Raw genomic sequence first — 11,505 nt, 5'->3', positions numbered from 1 at the left:
CCCCTCTCCTCCTCCTAAGTTAAGTGTGTACGTTCACAACTCAGAAGAGGAAACCTCAACAGCCACCTCCCTGCACACACAGGAAATCTCTACACCTTCCTTTAATTCCTCCTCCCTTCCTATTCCTCTCAGCTGGCCATGTCCCCAACGAACGCCTCGTCTCCTTCCCTTCCTCTGTACGCTAGCACCTACAGGAAGATAAACCTACACGAAGAGAAACTGCCAAGCACTCACGCAAGAAGCTGCCTCCTGCCCTCCACCATAATTCCCATAAGTGTCCACCGTTTCCAAAACTGAAGGTACAGGACCTGCGCCTCAATCTCCTCCCTTGTTTCCCTTAGCCCTCTGCCATCTCTCTTCTCCATCCTCCCAGAGAACTCCTCCCAAAGAAACAGTGTTCCATGGACGTCGGTCCTCGATTCTGATGAAGGAGACCATCCCAGTCCATGCCCTTGCGCCAAAAGGTTCTCTTTCATGCGTTGAATCCATTCAGGGAAGAAAGAACGTGATCCATTGACCACACGCGCAGAATTTCGCATGTCCGTCTACACTGTTCGTCGAGTTCTTCGCGTCGTTCTGTCAAACTCGGTGAGCCTCTATCAAATTCCTTTTGCACGTGTACTCATCATCATCTACTCTATCTCGTAGACATCATCATTCGACTCATCTATGTCATTGCTCGCGCCGATGCATGGACGGATTCTATCGACATGTCCGCGTACTTTTTAGTTTCTCAGATGATCTTGTGTTCAACATATGATTTGTTTCTCATGCCCATAGTAACCTCATGGTGGAGTTAGATCGCTAGTTTAATCATTAGGAGTTTAGTATAAATTTTTGTTATAGTCGTTTTGCCCAAGATTGAATGGGGTTTGTTCATCGGTTAGATTTTGTGTTAATATGTTACTGTTCATATGTTCGCGATATACCTAGGAGTATATCCTATTGGTCTGATAATTTTTGCGCGTGACAAATAATTTGTTAGATTTATTTGTTTATCGATTATAGTGTTTGTTGACGCAAGTTGATAATATTTTTATATTGTTATTGTCTTGGGTTAGACATGTCTATAAATTTTAATATGGTTTCATGTACATATTGCATGCCTAATCGTAGTAATGTGTTATGCTTTTGTTTCATATTAGTCCTTGTGATTTGTTATCATGTGTTTGTGTTGATTTGATATTTTTATATGGTCATGACATGCCTAGGAGTCACTCCTTCCATAATTATAGGAGTTAGGTGTGATTGTCTAGATTTATTGTAAGGATTTCTTTTAATCATTTCTTATAGTTTTGTATGGTGTTGCATGTTGTTATTTTTTTCTTTATAGCTCATGTAGTCCTCTTTTGTGCACGTGTACAAAATTTGGTGAATGATCACCAAGCTTATAATTTCATAGAGTTATTCTAAGCTTTGCTTTCTTTATCGAGTCATGGAATATTTCATGTTTTAATTAGTTCCTTTTGTTTAGCATGAATATATCTTAAATATGTTTTATATATTTTTCTCACCCATGTTATGTGTGTATTTTATTGATTTGAAATCATGCCATATCTATGATAGTTCTTCAGGTAATTATTGTGTGTGTTTCTATGTAGATTCTTTATGCTAGACGTCAAATGAAATGCTTTACTATGGGGAATTAGTATATTGTAGTTTGTTGTATAGCTCGTGATTGTCAAGTGGTTCCTCTTATTTTGTAGACATACAAGATTGCTCGGTTTGATGATTTATGTCATGGTCGTATTTGTATTCTCATATTTAGAATTTATTCCCATTGCATATAACTTAGTTTCTTACATCGTGGCAACTATAATGTGTGTTTATTTTTCTTAGTTTATTACCATGCCATGTTTGCAATTTCTTAAAGTAGAAAGCATTCTTTATTGAATGTTTCACATGCATGTGTTATATCATCGCTAGTTTATACTTTATGATCACGCATATGGTTAGTCTTTGCTTGGTAGAGATACATGCTAGAGTGAATGATTCCTCTTGCTTGGTCAATACCATGTCATGATGTTCGATTGTATAACTAGATTGCATAGAGTGGGTATAGCAATCGTGTATCGAATCATGCATAGTTGACTGTCCTATGTTGGTGTAAGTATAAGTTGTACTATATAGCAAATGCATGACATTTCTGTTATTATTGCTTTGGTATTTCATTGCTTGATTTCATTGATGCAATGACCTCGATGTTTACTTGCTTAGTATGATTTACCCATTGTGCTTCTAAGGCACAACTAGCATGATAATGTTGTGTGCTAACGGCATGCTCGATGTTTGGTTAGCGTATATCAACTAAGTTGTGTTGTTATTATGAGTGTATTGTATTGGTAGCATAGCGGGCAGCATATGTAATGATATTCCATGCTTATGGGTATATATCTAGTCGTTGCATTGTTATATGCCTAGACATCTTTCATGCAAGTGATGTTTCATGTCTTATTATACTACCATGTGTTATAGTTGTTTCAATAGTCCATCTCATGTTGAAGATATGTTACCTTTCATGTTAGTTGAGTTGTGCTTTCCTCATATGCTTAACGCGCATAGTTTGCTCTGTTGTTTAAGCATGTGTGGGTAATCTTGTTACTAGTGGTCATTGGATATATGTTCTTTCTTACTTAAAAAACATGTACTACTTTAGTATCTTCTCATGATCACTTGTATGTTTGATGCTTGTGGTTTTAGTTAAGATCTCTTTATGATTCTTTATTCACATGCCTTGTATGATACGTGCCATATTATTGTATTGTTTATTTTCTTCCTAGTGTTGTGTTGGCTCTTGATATAAGAGTACTTCTTAATATTACTTATGGATGATGTTTATACATTGCTTGTTGTTAACCATTATAAATATTTGGATTCCTCCAAATATTTATTCTTGGTTGATTACCACATTTAATCATATCTTGTCTAGGATAGTTGTTCATCCAATTGTTCCATGTGTTGTATAGTTCTTGTTGATTGTTTGACAAATGAATTTGTTAGATATAACGGTGTTGATCCCATTTTATTTTAATAATGTTTTAGGTCTAAACCTAGATCTTATTTTAATTCATTTTATTGAATGATGTTTGATTGCATGACTGGTATGGTTTATAATGTTGGTTTGGTTGTCTTATGGAATGCTTGCTTTTGAGTTATGATGTAGTTGATGTTTATGTTTGGTTGCTATTAACCATTCTAAATATTTAGATGATATCTAAATATTTATCTGTGGTTAACCTTTACCTTTATCATACCATGATGTGATTGTGTAGTTAAATGCATAAGGTGGTTCCATTCCATGTGTGTTGTTGCCATTGTGTTGGTGTGATAGTAGTTCCTTAAGTCGTGATGTGTGGTGGGCACTATTAATTAATATTAGAACGTTGGTATTGATCGCCAAGCCTTCCATAGTTGTGTCAACCTAAACCTTGTCACTTCGTTGAATCCTCTCTACTTACCTCCCTATCATGCTATCTCATTTTAGAATCTCCATCTGATCGATATCTCGCTATCCATCCACTCTTAATTTGTTTTGGATGTTATTTGGATTTACTATTGTTTTGGTATTTATTTGTTTTCCATTTGCTATCGTTACGACGAGTAGGGAGTGGCGAGGTTGGACATGGACAGAAACAGGTTACCGAAGAAGGACTCAACAACGAAGGCATGCCTCCTTCTTTGATCATATTTATCCTATGTTTACAAAATTGCATTCTGTTTTATGGTTACTATATGCATGCTATTTTAATTCTCGTAGCTAGTGTGTCGATTGACACATTACCCTGATCCGCTTGTCGCCTATTCACTTGACACCCGAATAGAATTATATAGTATTCTGGTAGAGTAGAATTGCTTAGCCATGCTTATTACCCTATAGGTGCTTTGTTGAATGTCCTTTTAGTCATTGACACTTGAAACTTATTTCTTAAGCTCGCTGAGCTAGGCAAGTTGGCCTTGTTGACCTTCTCTATCCTCTTCTACTCTGGGTGAAACTTACCATCTGAATACTGGCGCGGGCGACAGCTGAATCAAGGATTCACTACAAGAAATATGTCAACTTATGACCTTCTGTCAGTGACCCTCGAAGAATTGGTCATAAATTTATGACCATTTTAGACCAATTGGTCAAAAGCTGTTCAGGGGGCTCCAAACCCTAAACCATTGCGACCATTTTGGTCAGAAAGGTCGTAATTTCCTTACACGAAATGGTCACAAAGCAAACAGTGCTAGTCCGCTGCCTTATTTCTAGCTGATCATGACCAATATAGATGGTCATAGCCTTGTAGATTGTAGTGGGTTGTGATGACTAGGCGCCATCTCATCAGTTTTGCCTATGTGTCATGCCCATGTGGCAGTTTTTGCCCTAGGTTGTGAAGCAACCTATATTTCTATCATTCCCAAAATTCCCAAAAAAATCTCATAAATTCTTTGGATCATATATTCATCAAATATGTAAAAATCCTTCCTTGCCTAGTTCAAAACTAATTCAACAATATTCATTTTCCTATTATGTTCACAACAACACTTTATGAAGGAAGTGCTATTTATATATTCTTGATTGCCCTAGGAATGTTTGGGCACTCTTTCCTATCCAAATCATTACCGCATGACAAAATTCAGCTCCATTTTCCTAGCAAATCTTCCTCGGCAAATTTCCAAATTTTTGTCCACCTAGAAGCATTGTGAAGGAAGTACCTTTTTTATATCTCTAAATGACATGAAATTTATACAGTTTCTTCATATGCCCAAATTATCACCCTCCTCCAAATTGCAGCTCAGTCAAATCATCTATGTGAGCCCAGGTTCAATTTATATTTTATGGCCAAATTGGCACATTGCAAAGCAAGTGTTATATAGACCCCTCCTATTATCCTCAAACTTTTTGGGCATTCTTCCATACCCAAATCATTGCCACATGATAATATTCAGCTCAATTTTCCTAGTAAATCGTTCTCGGGAAATTTCCAAAGTTTCTACCTTGAGAGAAGCTTTGTGAAGTAAGTACTAGCTAGGCTTACCCGAATGATCTGAAAATTTACCAGCGCATGACCATACCTAAGTAACTTACCTACACCAATTTTGAGCTCATTTCATTCATCCAATCTCTCTCACTAGTTTTCTCAAGTTTCTGTCCATAGAAGAGCATTGTGAAGGAAGTACTACTTTGGCATGTCCAAATGGTATCAATTTTCTACAGTGCTTTGCTATGCCCAAATAACCATCCTCCACAAAATTTCAGCTCAATCCATTCATTATTTTGGGCCCAGCTTCAACATTCATATTTTTGTCTAGCGTGGTACTTTGCAAAGCAAGTACCACCTAGGATCCTCCTTTTGAGCTAAAAATTTGTCAAGACATTCTCCTTAGTAGATGATCATCCTCAGCCAAAACTCACGCCCATCGGCCATGTGCATTTCCCATACCGCTAATCAAACACTTGGCTGCTAATTCATGTTTGAGCATCGATCGGTCTCCTCGTGAGAATATTATGTTGTAATTTTCTTCCTAACACCAACCTGGGGAGTGCCCAACCCACTAGACATGCCTAGGCCGCCCAGAACACATGGCAACATTACGGTCACACGGTGACCACGCGACGGGCATGCGGGTTTACGCGCTCTAGAGTTGGGGCCCTCGGCCACCGCCCAAACCTCGACGTATCGCCACCAAACCATGTATTTATGCTTAAATAGGTCCTTATGTAACTAGAAATGATTTTTGGAAAAAATAAATAGCAAACTACAAGGCAGCTACAGTTTAAATTTGACCCGCTTCCAACTGAATCGGCGGAAATTTGTCTTTTTCACGAGAGGTGGATCAAAAAAATTTCACCCAACCATTTTGTCAATTGTGCATTAAATATGGCCTAGTATTTTATAAAAATGATTTGGTCCAATTTTGCAACAATTATTTGGTAGTTCCTTCACAAAAAACCCTCCTTTCGGGCACTCGAAAAATGGAAAATGGTTTTTTCGTCCAACGAAAATGAAAACTTCTTAGGCAACATTGTTTGCTATTCCAATATGCACCCTTGTGCACAATATTAGATCATTTGAACAAACTATGCCATGAATGTGGCCATAAGATTGATCATTTGGCTTGAAAGCCATTGATCTCCACACGTGATAGCTCGTTTCTGAGAACACTTTTTTTAAAATAATTGCCGTATTACAAGTTTGTTATTTTTCCTGGGAACTTGGCCACATATAATGACATAATGCGAAGGTTTCCCAATTTTTTGATTTTTTTGAATTTTTTATGCCCGTTTCAAAATGCGGTCAAAACGACGGGAATGACCGTTCCTAGCTAGTGGTTGAATCTTGGATTTTTTTTGGTGTTTCTCTGATTAAATAGATACTTATGTACCTAAAAATGATTTTTGGAAAAAATAAATAGCAAACTACAAGGCAGCTACAGTTTAAATTTGACCCGCTTCCAACTGAATCGGCTGAAATTTGTCTTTTTCACGAGAGGTGGATCAAAACTTTTTACACCCAACCATTTTGTCAATTGTGCATTAAATATGTCCTAGTATTTTATAAAATTGATTTGGTCCAATTTTGCAATAATTATTTGGTAGTTCATTCACAAAAAAACCTCCTTTTGGGCACTCGAAAAATGGAAAATGGTTTTTTCGTCCAACGAAAATGAAAACTTCCTTAGGCAACATTGTTTGCCATTCCAATATGCTCCCTTGTGCACAATATTAGATCATTTGAACAAACTATGCCATGAATGTGGCCATAAGATTGATCATTTGGCTTGAAAGCCATTGATCTCCACACGTGATAGCTCGTTTCTGAGAACACTTTTTTAAAATAATTGTTGTATTACAAGTTTTTTATTTTTCCTGGGAACTTGGCCACATATAATGACAAAATGCGAAGGTTTCCCAATTTTTTGATTTTTTTTGAATTTTTTATGCTCGTTTCAAAATGCGGTCAAAACGGCGGGAATAACCATTCCTAGCTAGTGGTTGAATCTTGGAATTTTTTTGGTGTTTCTCTGATTAAATAGATACTTATCTACCTAGAAATGATTTTTGGAAAAAATAAAGAGAAAACTATGAGGTAGCTACAGTTCAAATTTGACCCGCTTCCAACTGAATCGGCGAAAATTTGTCTTTTTCACCAAAGGTGGATTAAAACTTTTGACGCTCAACCATCTCATCAATTGTGCATTAAATATGACCTAGTATTTTAGAAAAATAATTTGGTCTAATTTTGCAACAATTATTTGGTAGGTCCTTCACAAAAAAACTCATTTTGGGCACTCGGAAAATGGAAATGATTTTTTTTGCGCAATGAAGAAGAAAACCTCCAAATCAACATTGTTTGTCATCCCAAGATACACACATGTGCACATTATTGGTTAATTTTAACAAACTATAAGAAGGTAATATGTTGAATGTTACCCGAAATAAGAGGGTAAAAAATATAAGAGAAACAAAAGAAAAAAAACCAAATTATGTAGGCTTAATCCTGATTGGTGGAGTCAGTTGTGGCATGGATCGCTGACATGGAGAACATCCGTCCATCCATACATCCATCCATCTGTCCATCCTTCCGTCCATCCATCCCACCACCGCGAACCCCACCCAACCCCTCTCTCCTGAGCGAACCCCGCCCCTCTCCCCTCAAGCTCGAACCCCACCCAACCCCTCTCTCTTGCGCGAACCCTAGCTTCCTCCCTTGCCGCCGCCACCTCCAGCCGCCGATCCCCGTGACCAGCACACCAACGTCCGGCGAGATCCCGGCGACGCAGCAGCTGCCCTCCCCGCCGCGTCTCGGGGGCAGGCAGCAGCAGCCCCTCCCGCTGCCCAGGCTGGTAGCAGCCCCTCCCGTCACCCTCCCCGATCCAGATCCCTCGCCGCCACCCACCCCTCCCCTCGCTGCCACCCACCTCTGCCCTCGCCGCCACCCACCTCCACCACATCTCCCCTCCCCACCTCGATGCAGAACCCACCCGTCCCCTCTTCGCTGCCACGCACCCCTCAGATCCTCGCCCCCGATGCAGAACCCCCTCGTCCCCCTCGTCGCCACCACCCACCCCTCAGATCCTCGCCGCCACCCACCTTCACCGCCGCCCTTACTCTCCCCTCGCCCCCCTCGTCCTCGACCAACCTCGCCGCCCGCCCGCCCGTCCTACACCTCGGAGGCGGCCTACACCCCACGACCCGGAGGGGTACGAGACGAGCGATGTCCAAGGAGCCTGTCATCTGCTGCGCCATGCCATGGAGCTCACCACCACTGGTGGTGATCTGCTTCTTCCTGCCCATGGAGGTGTGCATCTTCCATTCAAGGTGCCCATCTTCCCCTATCCTCTTGGATTGATTTCATTTGATCCAACCATGATGCTGATGCGTGCTTGACTCCCTTCCCCACGCAGCTGCAGCTCACCGACGAAGGTCACTTCCTCCTGAGCGCCCACACGGAGGAGCTGCAACAACCCTGGATCCGTCCGTTGGTCCTGTTGATTTCTGCCGAAGGTCGTCGGGCTTTTCAGGTACGTCAACGTCCTACTCTGGTTGTAGTTGTTTTGGTTATATTGGACTGTGCATGATTTTATCCATAGCTGACACTTTAAATCAAATCCATGATTCTGATATGTACTATTTGTTCACATTTAAGTATAAGTTAAACAACCATGTTAAGGGTAACCCGTGAACACTTGCTTATAAGAACGAACTTGACTTACTATATATACCCAAGTGAAGATGTAATGTTACTTATTTACTATGGCAATGGATTTTATCTATGTGAGATTAGAATTTGAGTGCCATCATTCATCTCGTGGTATCTTGTTCTCTGAGATTAGAATTAATTAGTAATAGCAGTTTGGATTGCTCTGTCTTCACAGTGCTCAAATGGACTAGATTTACAAATCAATGGTGAACACTAATCTAGTGAACGAAATAATGGAACAAAAACATGTCCCCTTTTTCTTCAGATGACATATTGTAGTAAAACCCAACTGAAGCTGAAATGTTCATGTCGAGGGATTAAACACAGCACACGCAGTTTTCTGCTCCGTTTAATATACTTGTGCATCGTGTGCTTATACTACCATTTGCTTGGTTCTTAACACAGGTGAAGTGTCCAGCTATGTTTCATGATGATTATGCAGTAATGCTCCTCTTCTTCCTCGACCACCTGAACCACCACGCCGGCGGGCTCCTGAAGCATCAACTTCAGTAACGGTGACCATCCATTCCTCCATTCCTTGCTGCATCTTTGTTGATAGTTTCTGTGCAAATTTTTCTTGGTGTGCCTGATAGTTATAGCTAGGCTGCAGTTGATTTGATATGACCATGCGGTGATCATTTGTCTGTTGTCACAGATATTTCATAGTCTGATTTGGACATTTATTGTACGTGATTCAACATCACCATTGATTTGTATTGTTTCACAGAGTTAATGTGGCTTGACGATGCTGCTGAACACTAAATTAACATGTCCCAGCATCTTACTGTCAACAATTTGTGCATGACTTGCCTTGGTGATGTAGTTTTACTTGTTGTGTATGCTTGCTTAGTTGTTCACCGGGCCGCTCTCTTGTATCGTTTGAGTGCGCCAATTAGTTCGGCCAGCCTCTATGATTTATTCTGATAGCTTCTGGTTGTTATAGGTTTTGGTTATACATGCACATTTGGGTCTTAATTCCTGCCTATTTTCTCTGAAAAAACTAAGACATGTTTGGGCTGACAACTTCCAGCGGATGTTTATTATACTATTGAGTTGAATTCATGTACTGCTAGCTGCAAGATGCTATAGTCTAGATACATAATGCAAAGTATGTTGTATTTACACACTTACATCCAACTGCAGTAGCAGCATGGGCGAGTTGAGGTGGGGGACAGAGAGGTTGTGTCGTGCGGGTTCTGATCATGGTATAGCAGCACACTTTCCAGTGTCGATCTGAGCAAACGATGATGCAAGGCTGCTCCTCCTTGTACTGCATGTCTTCATCGACTTGAATCTTTGACAGGGAGATATTTAAAGCCTTCACTTGTTCATTGTGTCATCTGCTGATTACTTTTTCTATTATTTTCTTGCAAAGCATGTAATGGTTTGGAGTAGTTGATCATGGCCTGATGGAACATTCATGTTGTTAGCATTTCTATATCTACACTATTACAACAGCTTGTTGATCAAGCGCTTCTTTCTATCTAAATGTGTGCACAGAAGTTCAGTTACCTTCTAAAAAATTATTGGTGCACTATCTATCTATATATATACACTATATATATATACACACACTATTACAGCAGCTTGTTGATCAAGCGCTTCTTTCTATCTATATATATACATACACTATCTAAATTGTTTGCAACGGCATTATGCACATGAGGCAGGACTATACAAGTGAATTTTCACAGTAAGGTCCTTCCATGGATTTCATGTGGCTCCTTGAGTTGTAAGATGCAGCTCCAACATTGAATATATTTTGAATGCTTCCAAAGATACTCTCTGTTACGTTTACTTCAATATATACATGCATGTTACTGATAGAAGCTGGCTGCAGGAATCCGTACACATATATACTCTCTTGTACCGTACATTGCTAGATCACTCACTAGGCATTATGTAATACTACTAGGAGATATGGGTGAGGGACTAAAAGGATGATACGCTTCCATGAATTTATTTGTAAGAAGTTTTTCTTGGCTGTGTCCAAATCAGCCCAAATGAATTTATGTTCTTTTTACTTCCAGAGTTATAGTGCACTCATATTGTCATCACATTGTGTGTTCTTGCTACATATACCTCTCTATTTGCTTAGGCAGACAACTACTTAAGTAATATGCAAACAACAACAACAGAGCTAGTGATGCTAATTCTACCTCTTGTTACAGAATCAGAATTCCTATTGTTGCACAGGACAACTCCGTTTCCTCTTGTTACAGAATTGGCATTCCTCTACTTCTTATGCTACTCTGCTAGAACTCTGCTTTTCTACTTGTCATATTGAATATACATGTTCTAAACATTATACAGTACTTTCGTTGTTAACTCCAAACAACTTGGGATCTTCTCTTCTGCATGCAGTAGCTGGCTTACCAGTACGCTGCCAAGGGGGGATGCCTTGCCCTGGTAGCAAGGAGGGAGTGGAGCCTGTGGTAGGTCGCCGACCGCTCCTTTGAGCTTGGCGCGCCGGATGTGATCATTCTCCTCAGGGACGTCGCAGACCCAGACGACTACAACAGATTTCTTCAGGCCACAATCGACCACTACGGCCAATGTAAGTCAGCCCCTCTCCGTTACAACTAACCTGGTTTAACATATTTCTTCCACAAGCAGTCATTCATTTGGGTGTAAGATAGTTGACATTTACACTTGTATATGTTTATCAGAATATTGATACTTTGCATGCTATGAGTAAAATGCTCTATTTTCTTTTGTCACCTTTCTTTTATGAATGATTATCTCATTTTAACTTGCTGGAGAATGAAAGCATTGTACTAGCTGAATTTGTCTTATCATTCTAAAGAACTTGTTTGTTTTT

The sequence above is a fragment of the Triticum urartu genome, chromosome 5, assembly GCF_003073215.2.
Source record: "Triticum urartu cultivar G1812 chromosome 5, Tu2.1, whole genome shotgun sequence".
In the NCBI taxonomy this organism is placed as follows: Eukaryota; Viridiplantae; Streptophyta; class Magnoliopsida; order Poales; family Poaceae; genus Triticum; species Triticum urartu.
This window is presented reverse-complemented; position numbering follows the sequence as displayed.